The sequence below is a fragment of the Neolamprologus brichardi genome, chromosome 1, assembly GCF_056152115.1.
Source record: "Neolamprologus brichardi isolate AB-2024 chromosome 1, ASM5615211v1, whole genome shotgun sequence".
NCBI classification, from domain to species: Eukaryota; Metazoa; Chordata; class Actinopteri; order Cichliformes; family Cichlidae; genus Neolamprologus; species Neolamprologus brichardi.
In genome coordinates, this window is record NC_142104.1 from 2,150,176 (window position 1) to 2,171,005 (window position 20,830).

At 42.4% G+C, this 20,830-nt stretch overlaps 1 pseudogene; it reads right to left on the reverse strand.

The window, feature by feature from the left end:
* Window positions 1-18,600: 18,600 nt before the first annotated feature.
* LOC148106241 (uncharacterized) lies at window positions 18,601-20,407 on the reverse strand (annotated as a pseudogene).
* Between the last annotated feature and the right edge of the window lie 423 nt (window positions 20,408-20,830).

Genomic DNA, 20,830 nt, shown 5'->3' on the forward strand with positions numbered 1-20,830 from the left:
TCAGCCAGGAGAACAACTGAGATAATCCATCCACAATACGAGGTTAGTCATTCATATACTGCTGCATGGGCTGGGCTGTAGCTACAGCGTAAGGGTTTAAAAACTGAGCTTAAATAAATGATTAGCGGTAATAAAAGCCGAGGGAGGTCAACAGTGATCACTGACTGTTTTAGGAGCTTTTTGAGATTAAATAGAAGAAAATACAAAACATTAAACATGTTAACAACACAAAAGCCATATTAAACGCAGACTACTTTAGTAGGATTCATCACGTCATCACTTAACGACCGGATAAGATTGTTTTCTTTTGGCCTGCAAAAGAATGTTTGGGTCACTTTCAAAGGATTATCCTGCAGGGTCATGTGGTTTAATGCACGCTTTAATCCCGCTTCATTTCACCTTGTTAGAAGAAAAGTGGACGAAGGCGTCAGTTTGAGCAAAGCCTGATCCGTGCAGTCAGTGTCTCCAGTTTGTCTGCACACGGACTCTCATGACTGACAGCAGAGTGGACTTTCACATAGTTCACAGACGATTACAAAATCACATAATGGAGACATGATAAAGAATATGAGGCCTTTTTGATTTTGATCTCACACAGTCCACAGGACTAATCTTTAATCAGCCAGCCAAGCAAAAAATAAAATAACAACAAAAAAAAGATGAAGTGGAAGCAAAACATTATAATGATAAAGTCCAAAAACAGGCTGGACATGAAAACAGCCAACGCCAACCAGGAAACCACAAGAACACCAAGAACAGGAAGACGTCACACAAAGAAAAAGGAAAGAAGGAAACCTGCAGCGAGCAGCAACGCGACACAGCGTGAGGGGAGCAGGCGGGAAATCAGCTGATACTGAGGGACAACGGTGAGGCTTTCTTACTCAGCTAGCATCATGCTCGTAAACTGTCAGTACGAACCACGGCAGTGAGAAACAGGTTCTAATAGCATTATTATCCCTTTGGTCTAAAAGGGCAAAGGTCAGAGGTCAAAGTCTGATCAGGATCCACTGAAAGCTTTTCCACCTATCGTGTTTACAGACGCTCAAACGCTACAAAAACCATAATGTCTTGGCTGAGGTGAGTGGGAATCAACGAAGAAACCCAAAAACCATCGAGATTCACTGCTTAAAGGTGCAGTAGGCACCAAGTTTAAGTCACTTCCATCAGACAGGCACCGGGACCAGACGAGGACCGGGACCAGAACGAGGACCGGGACCAGGACGAGGACCGGGACCAGAACAAGGACCGGGACCTGTAAACAGCTTTGTAAAGTGAGACATGTTTAGAGGCAATCCCAAGAAAACATCTTTCACCCCTGAGGTTGCGTGCTGCAGCTAAACTTAGAGGCGTGTGTGTGTGTGTATATGTCATGGTACAAGAGGGTCTTGAAGCTTCTATTGGACGCTGGTCATACCTGGAAAGCTCATCTGTAACCATCGTTCTCCTCCTGGACTTGGAACTCTGGATTGGATCTCCTGCTACTCCCACTGCTCTCACCTTGCCCGGACACTCGAGCGTGCATCTGAGTCCTGATTGGATAAGGCACAGACAGGAAGGAAAAAGTGATGATTATTAGTACAAATGGAAGAAGGTGATGGACTTGGATAAGTTTAGCTTCTTCCTACTCCTTTTTGAATATGTTACCATATTAATTATGACTATTCTGTTCTCCTTATGTTTTACTTTGATAATTTTTTTCATTTTCTTTCTGTATTGTTTTAAAAAAAAATAAAGGCGTACAATTCCAGCTCCAAATAAATTCAAGATGTATGCGAGTTATGTTTCTGTAAAATATTCGGCGTGTCTGCATTAACCTGTCTTTTCCATATCTATCAGATGTGACCTTTATCTGAATGATCCTGAGGTGGATCGCACGCTACAGTTCAGGCTCAGCAGGCTGCACTATCATAGGAATGCTACCTGCACACCTGTGTCACCTGATTAGACCTTCAGATAAGAGTGTGCTTTACATGCTGATGTGCAAACTGTGAATGCAGCTCTTCCAGGAATGAAGCGCAGCAGCGCTGCATGTGCAAACACACAACCAGATGGTGCAGTCTGCTCTTCTGCACCAGTGAAACATCCCAGTTTGATCCAGTGTGAACAGCAGCCAGTTGTTCAGCTGGTGCATCACAGCTGCTGCTGCCGGATCTCTGAGCACCTCAATGCTTCTGGACTCAAACCTGTAACTCCATCTCATTCACATGGAGTGAGCTCTGGGGCTATGAGGTACACGCTGAAGTGCCAAAACCTGCAGTTCCTCTAACGTCCAGCAGAGGCTCCAGCAGTGACTCCCCCTTCATAAGAACCCTACAGGGGTTTAGATTCACCAGTGTGGGTCAGCTGAAGGAAAATGGCAGTTCTGGTGAAAGTTTGTATTCACGCCGTGTCTGTGGTACCTCTGTCAGCCGTGACCACGAACTGAGAACTGAGAAGAACCGAGAAGAACCGAGCCGGGGCCTTTCAGTGTAAGTTTTGCATGTTCTCCCTGCGCCTGCAGGTTTCCCTCCACAGTCTAAAGACTCACGTGTTAGTTTGATTCTATGCTGGCCGTGTGACCTGCTGTATGAGCGCCACATGCAGTTCAAAGTGCTCCCATTGGTCAGTAAGAGGTCATAAGATTAGAAATGCAGCTGAGCTGTGGATGTTTCTCTGATGAGGCAGAGAAGACCGTGTGTAATTGTGTTTTAATAAACTATATTTACATTCTGTCATGTTATTATGTCCTGTGTGTCTAAACTAACACAGGACAAACTCTGCACAGTAAAAAAGTCTGAAGGACTTTCCTGCACTTATTTCACCGTTTTTCACCAGACATTGAATTTGACCATTTACCCATCTTAGAAACACTAAAACTTACCAGAGAGTTTACAGTGTGTGATAACAGATGGTTCGCTCCTGAATCGAGTGTAAAACGAGGAAAAATGCTCTCTCTGCTTTCCAAAAACATTAATTAAGCTTCACTCATTCATGTCAGAAAAAGTCTAAATAGACCTCTGGTTTAAAATTTGCTGTAGAAATGTATCCTGAAAATATATTTAATACTTTTATTTTATCGTCAGAACATTGTCAGAGGGTTGCTGTCAGAGGAACATTACTGAGATGGCTGCTGTGAGACAGTCTGTTAGCTCATTTAAGACCAAACACCTGCAACAGTAACCAGAACCTTGGAAAACATTAATAGATCGATTTTTATTGTAAAAAAAATCCTCATGAAAAAAACTCTGCAGATGTTTTTCTTTCTTTTCTGTGAGCAAGTCTTTTCTCAGGTGCAGCTGACTGATTATGTATCTGTGACTTGATGCCATCCAGCTCAGGTGAGCAGCAGCCTGACAGGAACATGGATTTAAAGAGCGCAGCTCTAAGTCTGATCCCACCGTGTGCCTCGATCTCATAATCTCCTCTAACATCACGAGCGCCCATCCACAGGGAAAACTGTCACCTGTTGCTGCAGAGCAGAGGAAGGAAACACTGCAGCGTCAGTAAGATAACATCCTGCTGCGGTCTGTAATATCCACAGGACTCCTCACAGTCATCATACCTGCTGCCCTCTGCTGTCCTGATGCTCATCTGTGGCTTCGAGGTTTGGCATCGTGCTGGATTTTATTTCTTCTTATAATCACAAAAACTGAAGCTACACAAAAATCCTTTTTTATTTTACCAGGAAGTTTCACTGAGAACAAATCTCTGTGGCTGAGGAAGCAGCAGGCGGCGTGCAACAAACACATTCAGTAAAAACACAGCAAGAACTTTGGGATCAATACTTGGAACCTTTGTCTGCCTCTGAGTCTCTATTTGAGTCTTTTAAATAGTTAATTATGACAAATCTCCCTCATCAAATTCTTTAGGATGCATATGTGTGTATATGTATGTGTGTGTATGTGATTGTATATGAGTGTGTGTGTGTGTGTGTATATGTTATGGTAGAAGAGAGTGTCTGGGGATTTTGCAGCTGGAGTCGGTGTGTTTCCTGTGTCTGCCCTCGTGGGTGGAGCCCCTGGTGTCTCACCTGAGTTCCATCCACGGTTAATCAGCAGAAGGTTCTGGAGGCCAGCGCTGTCCTCCACTCTCCACCAGTTTGTCAGCTACGTTCTGGTGGTAACTAGGTCTTCATGTACCTTGTTTTTGTGACTTAGTTTTTGTGTTTAATCTTGTTTCCCTGTTCCTTAGTTAGTGGTCACATCTCCAGACCCATCCACTGCTGAAGCTTCTATTGGACACTGGTCATACCTGGAAAGATGGGGTGGAGCCACCACAGGAACCCACGCTGTGCATCACTGCAGTGTTCGTGTGTTCAGCTGCTGATGCAGAAAATGTAGAATTGCTTTTAGGGGGGCTCAGTTTTCAATCATACTGTCATGCATGCCTTGTAATTAATATTAATGATTCAACTGGAAAACATCACAATGTTACGTTCCAAAGCCACCTAATGTGTTGGATGACCTGTCGTAGTGTCTAAGAATAATTCAGAGGGAATAATCAGAGATTTCAATCTAATCCAACGTTTTAGGGCGGAGCCTGTAGTTATCGAACCACAGCCCCGTCCCCCAGGGCATGAAGCATGCATGGAGGAGATCCAGGCCCCAGACATCCAGAGGCCCCAGAGTGCGAGAGCCCAAGGTGGACCACCGGAGGGGCATCTGTGCCACCCACCTGGGGAGCCGAGGAGAGCCCCAGACGAGGAGTCAGCCAGCAGCCACGGAGCAGAAGCCGGACGGGGCTGCAGTGGCGTGCCCGTGGGCTCTGCCAGCAGCCGGCTGTGCCAGAGTGTTATTGTTAATACTATTAATGGTTGTTTTTAGGTCTTGATGCATTCTCAATCATCCAGGAAAATAAATCTCCAAAAGTTGATTCTGTTCATCTGGACGTAGCGTTTTCTGGGAGAAACGTTTCGTCACTCATCAGGTGACTTCTTCAGTCTCAGCTGACTGCAGTTTTCCCTGGTCAGTGGTTGTTGATCAATGGTCATGAGAATTTGCATAATTGTGATTAAGGAACTGACCTCACAGCCCATTGTTCCTTCAGTGTGCTGGTTTCAGTCATTATGCAAATGTTCTGTTTATAAGATTGGGGAAACCTGCAGTCAGCTGAGACTGAAGACGTCACCTGGATGAGTGACGAAACGTTTCTCCCAGAAAACGCTACGTCCAGATGAACAGAATCAACTTTTGGAGGTTGTTTTCAGGGTTGTCTGATGAAACTAGTCTATGTTTGAGTCCGAAGAGGCACTCAAATATTTAGAAAAATCACAGGGCTTTGCTGACAGCGGTGAACGAACACATGGAATCAATTATTCAGGGGGAGGGGCATCCGAATTACAGTCTTATTGCACCACAACAGTTTATAGTTTCAAGCAGGTCCAAAACCAAGCCGAGGTTTGAGCTTTCTGGCTCTTATCATTTTCTTTTTTTCCTGGAATCGTAAAAAGGCATTTTAATACTTGGAATAATTTAACACAGAGAGCTGCTCAGAAGGGCGATTTTATCACAGTGACACAGCCAAAGCAAAAGGGAATTCATGACGATGTTTTCAAATGTGTTTTGTTGCTGGTTCGCTGAGTTTTGGTTGGAGTGATGAAACCTGCAGCTTCAGAATCTGAGATGTCGGCTTTCAGCACAGACGGCGTGTCCGTGTCCACTTTGTGTTTACGTGTTTTAAAGGAATCTGTTTACCTATTTGCTAATCGCTTGGTGGTTGTTGAAATGGTTTTGTGGGCTTTTAGCTGAGACGCTGATGTTTCTGTGGACAACACGCGTGTCTGTATTTAAATAGCAGATGTGGCGATACATCCCATTAAACCAGATGTTGATTGATTGATTGATTGAATCTTTATTTTGAACATGTTAAAAAAGTACAACAGAATTAAAAGAGACAAACAAAGCAAAACAAAAAGAAAACGAGCAACCACAACTACAAATATCTTTTATGTTCAAAGAGGAGCAGGAAGAAGCATGAGCTTATTTAATCCCACCCCTTTTCCACTATCTAGTAATTTATAGACTACTGAAATACCTCCTTGCAATTACATTATATGTCATGTGTATTTTTTTTTTAATTATTATTCTTTTTTTTATTATTTATTTATTTTATTTTATTTATTTTATTTTTTATTTTTAATATATATACATATATGTTTCTATCTATCCATACATACGTATTTACACATACGCACATATACACATTTTCAATAACCCCATTAACACCTCAAAGGATACACAACCTACAAATATATATATACCCATACCAACATACCCGTGCACCCGCACACACATGAAAATATGTGATAATAGATGTTCTCCCGGGTACCGGGGCTCTGATTTTCAACAGGGTGTTTCTTACTTAATTACTTTGTGCTGTATGACTGGCATTAAGGAGGTTTTAATCAGTGGGAAAAGCTGTAAAACTCAATCACAGCTAATCTGCTGCTCACCACAAACAAGTGAACTATAAACGGCCTCAAGCGCACATTCACACACATTTAGACACTGCGCCGCATGCACACACACCTCTGCCATTCAAAGACACTTTGTGTATAGTAATAATAATACAGTATATTGTAATCTTCAACAGCAAACTGAACGTTGATCTCTTCCAAGGAAGTTTTTTTTTTTTCAGCATTTTCATAAAACGCTTATTTTTATAGATTTACAGTCAGTCATATATTGAGTCTGAAAGTTTCCCCAGAGATGATAGAAATATCCGGATGTGACACATCAAAGAAGCGCTCTGACACTTTTATGAATCGGCTGCTGTGATTGGATCGCAGCCAGCTGAGTTCTGGGACCATCCGTGACACAGCACGGCTTCCTCGGCTTCCATCAACGACGACGCCTCGGGAATTCTACTCAAGGTAATGAGTAGAAACACCAACAAGCCACACAGGTGTGTTCCACTAGAATGAGACAGAAAAGGTCATTTTGCAGTTCCGTTTAAGTTTATTACTCAAAGGAAAACAATGTTTTTATCACGGTCCTGTATGTGATGACTCGGTGTTCCCTCTGCTCTGTGTCAGATCTGTGTCTCGGTGCCTGTCGTTATGCTTCCTGTTTTATTTTGATGATCCCTGTTCTGTGTTCAGTCTCTGTCCCCATCTGTGCCTGTCCTGGTCCCACTTCTCCGTGTCAGTATTGTCATAGTGTGACCTCAAAATGGACAAAAAAGTAGGATTAAGCAGACAAAACATCCACAACTTCTATGCAGCGTGCACCACATACATACCACCAGTGTTGATCAAGTTACTTGAAAAAAGTAATCAGTAACTAATTACCGATTACTTCCCCAAAAAAGTAATCCCACTACTTTACTGATTACTTATTTTCAAAAGTAATTAATTACTTAGTTACTTTTTAAAAACAGGATTTACAACCTGAATAGGTGATAAAGTGATAGATCTTTCAGCCCAATTCTACTTTTTCTACATAATCATCATACAAAATGTAATCAAATGGAAAAGTCTCTTTTTAAAACTTGTTTTATTAGTTTTAATCTTTTAACTTTATGCATCAAGCAAACATTTAATTATCTGCAACATTCTCTGACTGGAAGAAATTAGTTTAACATTTAAATCTATTTTCTGCACATTCCAGCACATAAAATAAAATATTTTGTGTGTTTACACTCAGTGTTTCAAATAGATGCAAGTAAAACACAGCAGAAAATAAATAAAGTCAAAGTCAAAGTCCTGTTGCTCTATTTTCACCTGTAAAGCAGGAGTGGGGTAGGCGGAGGGTTACCCTGGTGCAGGTGTGCAGCGGTCAGTGGAAGAATCCGTGAGTTTCTCTGTGAGTTTCCCATTACGTCGTAGCTACTCGGTGCTTGTTTGGAAGTTTAGGGGTTTTTTCGCTGTAAAAAGAAGTTTTCTTCCCACGCACAACGGACACTAATGTTTTTGTCACTTTTTATGGAATCAAACTCAAAGTAAGGTCAGTACTTCCACGCTTTAAACGCTGCACGCTCATACTCTCTCTGCACTCGATATATGATCCATTGTTGATCTGCACACAGCTGTTGTCACGAACGTCGCGCTCGCTTACGTCACTGTCATGAGACATTCTCGCAAAAAAATCAGTTTTAGTAACGCAGTAACGCAGCGTTCCTACGGGAAAGTAACGGTAATCTAATTACCGTTTTTGCAATAGTAATCCCTTACTTTACTCATTACCTGAAAAACGTAATCAGATTACAGTAACGCGTTACAAGTAACGTGTTACTGCCCATCTCTGCATACCACGCCCACGCACCTGCTGGCAATAGGTCAGCATTTTCAGAACAGGCATGATTATTTATTAGGGCGGGTTTAAATCAGCGGTCGCCTTTCACGGACCAGCTGTTAAGATGTGGCGGATAAATACAACAAAATAAAACGATACGACCAAGACAAAAAACTGGTATTTTGTAAAAATAATAATAAACGAGAATTCATTGTGTAACTGCGTAACTTTATTAGCAGCGTCCTCCTGAAGTGCACCAACAACATTGACAGTAACATCCTGCTCTCTGCTCGCTATAACGTGGAAACATTTCTTTCAAAATAAGACACACAACTACAACACGGGAAAGACCCAGAGGAACCGAGTTAACGATAAAAAACCATAAATTTCACACCCGAGTCTCAACTCTCACGGCATAAATCATCCTGCTATATTATCATAACAGGAGGAAACTGTCATCGTCCGGGTGAGTGTGGGAGTTTTCCACTGAATCGCTCCACCGACTCACCTGCCTGCCCTCAGTCACCGTCATTGCATCCCACCGATTCCTCGCTCTCGGAACCCAAAAAAATTCTTTCTTTTGCACATTTCGATTGCACTGTTGTGTCTGCACCTTTAATTTTTGTCAAAACTGTAGTTAGTAGTTAAATGTTATTGTTGGATTCCACATGTACACACACTTTAGTCATCGGAGGAGGGTTGAGCTTATGATTTTATTTGGCTGACATCCTGCTCAGCTTTAGGATGTCGGCACCACCTCGAGATAACAATGCAAGAACAACACTCTGCCTCTCTGAGTGAAATATCCCCAAATGCATTTGCAGTAAACTGTGAGCTCAGATGAGACATCCTGGTCGACACAATAGCAACCAGAAAATATGTTTTTGGTGGGAGTCGGGTGGGAACCCAAATCCAAGGGTTGAACACAGGTCATAGGAGCATAAACATCATTTTGTACATCATCATTAGGCCCCCTCCAGGATCAGCACCTCCAAATCTGAGGCCATGGTTCTCAGGCCCACTCCAGGTTGGGGATGAGGTCCTGCCCCAAGTGGAGGAGTTCAAGTATCTCGGGGTCTTGTTCGCGAATGATGGGAGAAGGGAGCCGGAGATCGACAGACGGATTGGGGCTGCAGCTGCAGTAATGCAGACGCTGCACCGGTCCGTCGTGGTGAAGAGGGAGCTGAGTGTAAAAGCGAAGCTCTCAATTTACCGGTCGATCTACGTCCCTACCCTCACCTATGGCCACGAGCTGTGGGTAGTGACTGAAAGAACGAGATCGCGGATACAAGCGGCAGAAATGAGCTTCCTTCCTTCCTGGCCTCTCCCTTAGAGATAGGGTGAGAAGTTCGGCCATCCGGGAGGGGCTCAGAGTAGAGCCGCTGCTGCTCCACATCGAAAGGAGCCAGCTGAGGTGGTTCGGGCATCTGACAAGGATGCCTCCTGGGTGAGGTGTTCTGGGCATGTCCCACCGGGAGGAGGCCCCGGGGCAGACCCAGGACACGCTGGAGAGATTATATCTCTCGGCTGGCCTGGGAACGCCTTGGTGTTCCCCCGGATAAGCTGGAGGAGGTGGCTGGGGAGAGGGAGGTCTGGGCCTCTTTGCTTAGGCTGCTGCCCCCGCGACCCGGCCTCGGATAAAGCGGATGAAGATGGATGGATGGATGTCTACCACAGAATCCCTGACTAACGCCCAGTTTATGTTAATCTAAGTCCCCAAACCAGACTCTACTCACAGGTTCTCAGTGAGAAGCCTTATTTATTTAGTCAATAAAATAGAGTCAAAGTACCTAAAGTAAATACACCCATTGTGCAGAGTCATCCATATGTGATGACCCATTAACACGTGTCACTTTGATGTTGCAGTTGGTGATAATTATTTAATTAAATGCTCCTGAGTAGCTTTATCTTTAATAAAACCATCAGATATAAGGAGATTTGCATTAGGAAGCCTTTAAAATAGGAAGTAATTGTGGCATAACATTAAAACTGCCTGTACAGAATCATCATTGTCACTTGAATTATCCTGTAGACTTCAGGTCAGTATTCAAAGGCTGCCATGATTCTCTTTGTCATTGCGCAAGCTATCAGACGTAATATTCACAGTAAATTGTGATGAACACAAAGATGGCGCCGGTGTGTGTGTCTTGCCGCCTGCCTTTGTTAATTGTGTTGTTTGTTTTGTTTCTGACAATTCTTGTCGCAGAAATCAACTCATGATGGTGTATGAACGCCAAACACATTTGTTGCCATAAGTTCTGAATGCGCTCATCAGAAGAAACAAAGAGCAGGGTATCCACTGCCCCTGGCGGATGTCCCTGCTTACTTGCTAAGTGGAGCGCTTCCACCTCCCAGACGCATTGTCGTAGACGCTGGGATGAACGTGCCAGTCGGCCGGTGAAGCTTAAAGCTCGCCTTACTTTTTCTTCAGCTGCTCCAGTTGGTTATGGTCCGTTCCATCGCACCCCGTGGCGTCTCCTGGATCCTGTCATGTCCTGTCTGCTTCCTGTGGTGGGTGTAAGTGTCCATAACCCTGCTCGCTGCTGTTGTCTGTGTTTTATCACAGGCTCCAACTCCAGCGAGGATGGCTTTAATAAATGTGCGGTCCTTAGCAAATAAAACGTTCATTATAAACAATGTTTTTTCTTCCAGTGGATCGGATCTCGTTTTTGTGACTGAGACATGGATGAGAGTTGGTGAGTCTAACACTATTTCTTAACGGTTAACCTCCGACCTCTTACTTCTGAATGCTCCAAGGAGAGGAGGAGGAATATTCACTGTTTCAAAAAAATAACTTCAAGTACCGGTTTCCCCCTCCAGCTTTGAATTTGATAGCGTGTGCAGTAATAGAGTTTAATAAAGATTTTTTTTTAATGATTTTTATGCTTTTTGGCTGAAATTGTGCCTAAATGTGATCAGAGTTTAATAGGTGGTGACTTAAATATTCATGTCTGTTGCCCTGCTTGCTCTTTTTAATCTATTTCAGCCTTTTAACCTCGTAGAAGGCCCTACACATCAAATGGTTTCTCTGTTTTTAATTTGGAAATCGGGGATTCAGTGTCTTCTGATCACAAACCTGTTTCCTTTAACATTTCTCTTGTGCATGACTTTAAAGCTCCACCAGGCGCTGCCGTATGTTTAACTCCTCCGCCGATGCTCTCGTCTCCTCCACTTTTATCTTTACTCTCCCTGAGATCAGCATCGCTGTCACCCTGGATGAGCTGCTTTTGCAGGTCCAGGAAACCTGTACTGTACCAGCGGCATTCCCAGAGGGCATGTATCAGAGTACCTTTGGCTTGTTGGCATTTCCAACACAAGTCATCTCTACCAATCCCCATTCATACAGCCTTGAAGGAGTATAATAATATCTGTTAAGAATTTTGTATTGAATAAATTTCCCTAATGTATAATCCATTGTTCGACAATATAGAATCCCATGTCCCTTCATCCATTGTACGCCCTAGATCCCTTTCCCATGCTTTTTTCAGGCTCTTATTTATATTATTTTTAATCCATGGGCAAATAGTATACCATTTCGCAGCTGTACACAAAAATGGGGGTAGTAGCATAAAATTCTCTATCGGGTTACTTTCACATGTTATTGTAACTCCTCCTTTTAAACAGTTTCTTATTTGCAAATACTTCCAGAAATGACTGCTACCCTCTAAACGAAACTTATTTTTAATATCCTCATACGACATGAAAACACCTTCAAATTGGTCACTAACAGTTCTGTTCTCAGCCATTGTGTCCAGTAAACAGTCTGCTTACCAATTTTAATTTTAGGATTATACCACAAGGGGGCATACTTCTGTACATGTGGCACAAGTTTATATTTCTTATGCACCTCCAACCATACCATTTTTGAAAATTTCAAAATAGGGTTTTGCGTCTTACTGTGATTATTCACTTTTTGTGATAAAATAACAGCATGCCACCTTAACCATTTTCTCTGAGGCCTTGTGTTTAGGATCTTTCTGCAAAGTTTCCCGCAGACAGAGTACAGTAAGTCAATGCAGGTCAACGTCAAACGAACACTGCGGCATCACTGAGAGGGATTATGTATGAAAACAGACTCATTCATCAACAGTGCGCCCAAAATACGGTAGTCTTTTGTTGTAGTGATGACCTCGTGGTTTCCCTGGAGACGGATTTTCATTCTTATTTTTAATCAGGTGGCTACTCCCGTCTCCATGGAGATTTTTTGGCAGGGCATTAGAAGACAAACAGTGTCATTTATGAGGAGCAGATAAGCAGCAGGATTCCAGCTAGGAAGGAAAAGGAGGGAGGAGGGAAAGGTCCCTTGAAATACCATTTTAATTTCCCGTTTCTGTTTTTCAGTTATTGTTTCAGCTGGTTTTGCAAAGTTCGGTTTTGCCTGATTGCAAGAAAGAGGGAGGAAGTTATCAGCATCTGTAAAGGTCTTGGTCTTCTCCCAATGCTGAGGCTGAAAAAATGTTCATCTAGTTTTAGAAGCTTTCGCTGAAGAGCCACAACTAAGCATATGCATAAACCCTTAAATACTTTAAATGAGATAATAGAAATGTTCTTTTACATTATCCACCTGCTCTGTGAAGCTCTGTCTCATCAGTTTTGCAGCATTAGCGCGAGTACAGCCCTGAGCACCTCATAGTTCATCCTCCTGCTTCTACCAGCAGTCACGTAATCGATAAACACCAATGACCCGGTTTCTCTCTTAACCACAAAGGACCAGTAAAGTGCCCGCATCACTGCATCTGCACCACCAATCCCAGACAACCAAGATGGCGAAGCTCTCGATTTACCGGTCGAGCTACTTCTCTCTTTCCATCAGTTTGGTTTCGTCTGTCCACAAGTCGTGTTTACAGAACTGTTGCGGCTCTTTAAGATGGTGTAACCGGAGGATTGCACCTTGCTGTAAACTCTCTGCATTAGCATCCATCGAGGCGTCTCTGGATTGTAGACCTTGATCCTCCTGCCTCTTCAACGGTGTTCCTGACTTGGTTTGAAGTTGGTTTTCTAAACCATGGAAATAATTATATCATCGTGCACTTAAGTTGTCTTCTGTGTTCTTTCAGGCCTGTTGGTGTTGCCGAATTGCTGAGTGTATTCATTTTCTCATCTCTCTGATTGGTTTATTTGGGGTTTTCAGCCTGATAATGGCCTCCTACACTTGCACTGGCATCTCAGATATGATGTCTGCTTCATTTACCATGAAACAACAAGATGGGAGGCCTCACTGCAGGACTGTGTGCAAAAATGGATCTCTACAACTGAAATACCTGATGTGAGGTGCCAACCAAGCCCGCTCATAAATATATTCCTGTCATGTTTCGGCTGTGTACAGGCAGGAGAAGGACCCAAACGCAAAACTCACGACAACAAAATTAAACTCAAAAAGCTGCTTTACTGCAGAATGGACCAAAAAATATAACTAAACTAAACTGGGACATGGATGACTAACACACAGGGAACCACAGCCATGAGGGAGACTACGACACTGACACAGAGAAACACAGGGCTTAAATACACAGAGGGATAACGAGGGAATGAGACACAGCTGGGAGTAATCAGGCTGGACGAGACAAGGGAAGCAAAACTAGAAACACTCACATGAGACGTGGACCTTCAAAGTAAAACAGGAAACACACTGACTGAACTCAAATAATGTAAACTTAACAGCAACTGAGACAGAACATAGGGAGCTGAAACATGGGACAGAAAGGCAAAGTAGACACAACATGAACATAACGATGCCCACAGGGAAAGAGCAAAACAGACCACCAAAGCACAGGACCTCTTTCAAAATAAAATAGGAAACAATGAAACACTGACATGACTACATAAACTTGACAACATAAGAAACAGACATGAAACACATGAAGAATAAAGGAGACTTAACACAAGGGTTGAAAACACAAGGGGAATATAATAAGCAAATGAACATAGCAAATCTAATGAGCTTAAACATAAACTATAAACATCAAAATGAACTAAAACTCAAAACGCTGGGTCATAAGACCCAGGATCGTGACAATTGCAGTCCAGAGACAAGAGACCAGAGGCTGTAACTGTAAGTGGTAAATGAACTATATAGCACATTTCTACTCTGACTACTCAGAACATGTTATACAACATACGTCATTCATCCATTGATTATTTCCCCATTTTTAAAAATTCACAATCCAGTGAATGCATCACAGAGCAACGTGGGTCGAGTGTCTCACCATAGGATACTTGCAGCACGCAGACTGATCTAGCGCTGAGAAATTGGATCAGATCATCAACCTTCAAGTTAGTAGATGATCTGCTCTGCCTACTGAGCCCAGTGTTGCCAACTTAGCGACTTTGTCGCTATATTTAGCGAGTTTTCAGACCCCCTTAACGACTCTTTTTCTAAAAAGCGACTAGCGACAAATCTGGCGACTTTTTCTGGTGTTATTGGAGACTTATTTATGACGACTTTTTGACGTGAAAACGCGTATCGCTCTTACTCTCAACAAGTAGCGGGTGCTGCCGTGGGCACCTCGCCCGTGCCAAAGCGCTCACAGGCGGAGGATAGTCCTCCCCCAGCTGCTATCAGGGCAGGTGATGTTCACACCTGTGTGTCCAAACGGCAAATGAATCGCGCATGAGTTCTTCTTTTACTGTTAGGCTGTTTTATGGATCACAAGGTTTAAAACTACTTATAAACACACACTCTCACACACAAAGTAACTCCACCAGAGTGCCAATTTCGGGTCACTTTTGCCGGTCCAGGCCCGGATTAAAGAGCAGGGTTGGAATTGTGACATTAAAAAACAATAATTGATAAAAGAAATTTAATTTGTAGTTCTAAATAAACTCTAAATGCATTTAGGACGTTTTTTACTCACTTTATGTCTCTTCCATGATGTTATTTCTCTCTCCAACAACTTAGGTTACAATTACATTAGCATGACAAATTATGCAAATTAGGTGATGATGTCATTTGGCGACTTCAAGCGACTTTTAGGACAGCCAATAGCGATTTTCCTTACAGAGGAGTTGGCAACACTGACTGAGCCACAGCTAGCTTTAGATCAGCAAGAGCTCCTTCACCATCAGAGCTCTTCCTGCAGAGTGCTTAACTCAAAAGCAGACTGCATTGGCTCAAATGAGTCATGTGGTAATAAATATTTCAGAGGCTGATTTGAAACAGGTCTGCGGTTATTCAAAAGAAATATTGCATCTTTAGTGATTGCAACAGTTTTAAAACATCCTGGGAAAAAACGGACACTGCTGTGATATTGCATCAGTCCACTGGGCAGCAGCCAGTTTTGTATTGGGGTGTGAATGTTTGACTGTTATTTCCTGAACGACCTAAAAACTGTTCAGCCGAGTCACTCAGCATTTTCGTCATCTTTATAAATATCACGTTTCTGCCGTCAGAGATTTGTAACTCAATAATAACGCTTTTACAGTTGTGCATGTTTTTACTATTTTTAATCTTCCCTGTAAATGTTATTAAGGCACGCCTCGAGTGTGATCATAGACTGGAAGTTTTTAAGTAAACTGCAAACACTTGATGAGATTCTTTTATCGCATGGTGAGAGCGTGCCGGTCAAACGTCATCTCTAAAGATGGGCCGCCACCCTCGTGTCGTATATACGAACTGACAAAACACACAGAGCCAAAGGGAAGTCCACAGCACACACAGTAGGTCTGTGCCTTCAGCTCATCCTTAGCTCCTCTGGGAAAGGGAATCACGACTATGTTCTTCACTTAGTCACCTAAATGTGGCAGCACGAAGAATGGAGAGTCTTCACAATTTGACAAAAACCCGACAACTCCACCCTGGGAATTTCACCCAGACATTACTGGATCGAGATGATGCTAATCACCAAGAAGGCAGCTCAAGCAAAGGTGTGTAGTACACCGAGGGTCCCACCGCCAAGGCACCCCAGTCACTTCCACTTCAGGCCCTCTGCATCTGAATAAAAGAATCCATCCATCCATCTTCATCCGCTTTATCCGAGGCCGGGTCGCGGGGGCAGCAGCCTAAGCAAAGAGGCCCAGACTTCCCTCTCCCCAGCCACCTCCTCCAGCTTATCCGGGGGAACACCAAGGCGTTCCCAGGCCAGCCGAGAGATATAATCTCTCCAGCGTGTCCTGGGTCTGCCCCGGGGCTTCCTCCCAGTGGAACATGCCTGGAACACCTCACCCACACTGAAAAAAAAAGTTCTTTCAATTTACTTGATTTTATTGTGTACATCGGTCCCACATAATATGAATAAGTATGACTGACTTAATTTTCCACTTTCCCTCAAGTAATTAATGCTTGTCAAATCAAAGTATTTTATTTACATTTTTTTTACTTTAAAAAAATCATGTTTGATGTACTAATATTAATCTATTATCATAATATCAATGTATTGCATAATGTCAATATATTTTAATGTTTAACACCAACTTATTTTTATTTACCAGTGGTACGCAATGATATTATGTAATGTAAACACATTGCAATTATGTTCCTGCAACACAAATTAGGGCTTTAAATCCTACTTAATGTTTTCAATTGAAATATTAACTGATCATTATTGACAAAAAAGGCAAAGACTGAGTGCTACTGAACAATTCACCTTTATTAAACTGTAACAGCAGTGAAAGCAGCAATTCTGCCATGAACAAGTCCAAAATCACATCCATCATCAACTAAATTAAGACTACCTGAAAAAAAGCAACATGCCTTTATGATTAAACAGATTTACACAAATATAACTTGTGTATTATTTGACAACAGTTTCAGCTTCTGTACAAGTATTTACCTGTACAAGATTTCAACTAAGTTGAGCCTTAAATGACAATGTCTGTGAAGGTTCTCAGTCATCCAGGTCATCGTAGTCAAAGGAGCTTGCAAAGAAAAGCGTCTGGACTTCTTTAAGTTACTTGAAGATGTTTCACCTTCATCCAAGAAGCTTCTTCAGTTCTAAGGTCAAATGGTGGAGATGGTAAATGGTAAATGGTGAATGGCCTGTATTTATATAGCGCTTTACTAGTCCCTACGGACCCCAAAGCGCTTTACATATCCAGTCATCCACCCATTCACACACTGGTGATGGCAAGCTACATTGTAGCCACAGCCACCCTGGGGCGCACTGACAGAGGCGAGGCTGCCGGACACTGGCGCCACCAGGCCCTCTGACCACCACCAGTAGGCAACGGGTGAAGTGTCTTGCCCAAGGACACAACAGCCGAGACTGTCCAAGCCGGGGCTCGAACCGGCAACCTTCCGATTACAAGGCGAACTCCCAACTCTTGAGCCACGATCGCCCCAAGATATAAACCTAGTGGGAGTTTCCCCCCACAGAGGGACAAAAGGACCCCCTGATGATCCTCTAATCGCCTGAGCCAAGGTGTGAAACTGGGTGTGGGTCCCAATCAGCCAGAGTTTCGGGTGAGTTCATTGTGAAACCTGGCCCCACCTTATCATGCGAATTCCTGAGGTCAGATGGCCCAGGATGTGAGTGGGTGTTAAGGCGTCTGGGGAGGGATCTCAAAACTGGATTATAGATGGCAGACAGTTGGTGTCGTAAGCCCCGCCTCTGTTCAAAGATGGTCGCTCACAGTGGACATAGATGCTTCTTTCACTCCTCTTTCAAACCATCTGTCCTCTCTGTCCAAAATGTGAACATTGGCATCCTCGAAAGAGTGACCTTTGACCTTTAGATGCAGATGGACAGCTGAGTCTTGTCCTGTGGAGGTGGCTCTTCTGTGTTGTGCCATGCGCTTGTGAAGTGGCTGTTTGGTCTCTCCGATGTAGAGGTCTGGGCATTCCTCGCTGCTGTACAGCAAACACCACATTGTTAAGTCTGTGTTTTGGCGTTTTGTCTTTCGGGTGAACCAGTTTTTGTCTGAGTGTGTTGCTGGGTCTGAAGTACACCGGGATGTCATGCTTGGAGAAAACCCTCCTGAGTTTCTCTGATACACCGGCTACATAGGGGATGACAATGTTGTTGCGTCTGTCCTTCTTATCCTCCCTCGCTGGTGTCTGATCTTCTTTTCTGTGCCTCTTTGCTGACTTTATAAACGCCCATTTAGGATAGCCGCACGTTTTGAGTGCTTCCTTTACATGTGTGTGTTCCTTCTTTTTCCCTTCAGGCTCAGAGGGAACATGTTCTGTCTTAAATGACATTGTTACATAACTAATACCAAACACCTACATGAATTTTAATCTTCATTTTAAACATGTAAGACGGACATTAAGGTTGACTTAGAACATATTGCTAAAAATCATCAGTAAAAATTTCTTACAACATGATACCAAAAGGAAAAGTCATCCTTCATTGCAGTCACATGAGGGAAAAGCAATAAAAACATAAGCAGTATAACGTTACTGAACACAAAATGAAAAACTGCAAAGAATTGCAGAAGTGCAGTCTTTGACTTCTCAATGAAACAGATGGTTTTTGAAAGCAAGAACTTTAGAGAGTTTAGCTCCATCCAGTTCCATGAAAACCTTCTGGAAAACGTCAAAGGTGTAGCGAAGGTCAGCAGGGTAGGCAAGGTTTAGTGCATACATGAGTCCAAATAGCATTATCACAGCAAATGCTACATTATCCAAATTCTTCGCCACCCTGATGCCTTCAAGGACAACTCTTGTTCATCTGCTGAAGCTTGCTCTTTAAGAAGATAAATTCAAACAGTGGTGTCTTCAACAGTCTCACTGATGGCACATTCTTCCATGCCCTGTAAAAAAGAAGCCATGTTAGTCATTTCCAAGTAAGTAATATGACACACTGTGGAAAGTCCAAAAAAACCCCAAAAAACAAAATCAAGTACATACCACATACTCCCAGATAAGCATGCCAGTAGAGGTGGGAATCACCATACATCCCACGATACGATATTATCACAATACTTAACGCACGATACGATATTGTTGCAATTTTTTAAAATATTTTGCGATATTCAGATTCTGTACATAAAGGTAAACTTTATCAATATTCATTTTCTCTAATATCAAAGTCTCACACTCAGTCTTTCTCTCATTTCAGTTTGATTGTTGACAAACTGAACGGTTTGTATTACAGTCTAGTCCAACTTAACTGAACGCAACCATCTGGTACAATTATAGCTATTCTGAACTATGCAGTTTATGAAAACTATGCAGCCCCTTCAGCAACTGAAGAATTTGAAAGTAAATTAAAACAAAATATAATTTTACATTAAATAAAAAAGTTTTAAACTTAATTATAATAAAACATGTCTTAAAATAAAATAAGTAAACTGTCATGTTTATTGCTGCCAAAAACAAGTTAAACACATTTGGACCAGTCCACAAAAACCTTTTTTGTAACAAAATATCGATTTCTGCTGTCCCTGTATCGATACATTATTAGCAAACAAAATATCACCATACTACACAGTATCGATTTTTTCCCCACCCCTACATGCCAGGGTCTTCACCCATGTAGATACACACTCCCTTGACACACTCAGCATCAACATCTTCACACTGAAATGAAATGTATGTAATTAGCATCTTCATTCAGCCCTTGTCCTTCATTTAAGTTTTAATGGTGTACTTTACATGAATGTTTTTAAAGTAAAGGTGCACAAATTAATAACAGGTTTACTGGCAATTAATAATAAGTTGACAAAGTGAAGGTTAAAAAAAACAAGCAGATGTAAAAATACAAAATGAGAGAATTTATCATGGGAAAACATTTGAAATCTTCCACAATTATAAAGTTTCATCAAAAGAGGATCATGTTAAGTGAATGTTGAGGCTTTATCACTTACATTATCCATTTATGCCACAATTCTTTTCAGTATTAGTCCAAGCTCTCCTCTTCTGTTGACCAACTTCACCAGGTTGTCCAAGTGGAGAGCCAGCTGAGCCAGGAACTTTGTTTGAGGGGGGATGGTGGCAATTCTCTTAAACTCAGCGTTGATCTGAAAACATGAGCACAGAGAAATGAGCTTCAAAGGTTTAATACCTGGAAGAAGGCTGCAATCACTCATGCTGAAGAAATGGGCTGTCAAATAACAACTGTGCCTCAACCATTTTAGGCTAATACCGCAAGAACACCGTGTATGAGGCAAACCTTACCTCATGGACATCAAATAGAGCAGGCCATCTTGCCATGAAAGCCTCGATCATTGGTGCATCACGAACAACTTCATGTCTTCTGTATGAAAAAGTCTTTTCCATCTTGAGTTTCACCAACTCTGTTACTCTTTTTTATGTCCATGTGGTGGGCTTTGACATGTCAATAGCTTTAAGAGTCCCTTTGTCTGCAACTTCTGAAACTACGGAGCCCCGCAGGGGACATGGGAGAAAAAAAAATTAAGACGGACTTTTGCGAGATCTCGCAAAACAAACTTGTTAGGTTTTGTATTGTTGATTGTCATTTATGCTTAGAAATATCTACTTATATATGCTTAGAGGTGTATAATTAATTGTGTAGTGATAGGATGTGTGATCTTTAGCAGGCTGCAAAGGCTTGGTGTGGATTCCAGAGTGTTCTGGAATCCACACCTACATCCTGGGAGCATGGGAAGAGGTCGTACCTTGTTTTATTGTTTTATGGTAGGATAAACGTGTCTATATCTGTTTTAGTCTAAGTGCCTTTTGTTTAGATAGACTGCTGGACTTTCCAGACCAGTAGGTTTAG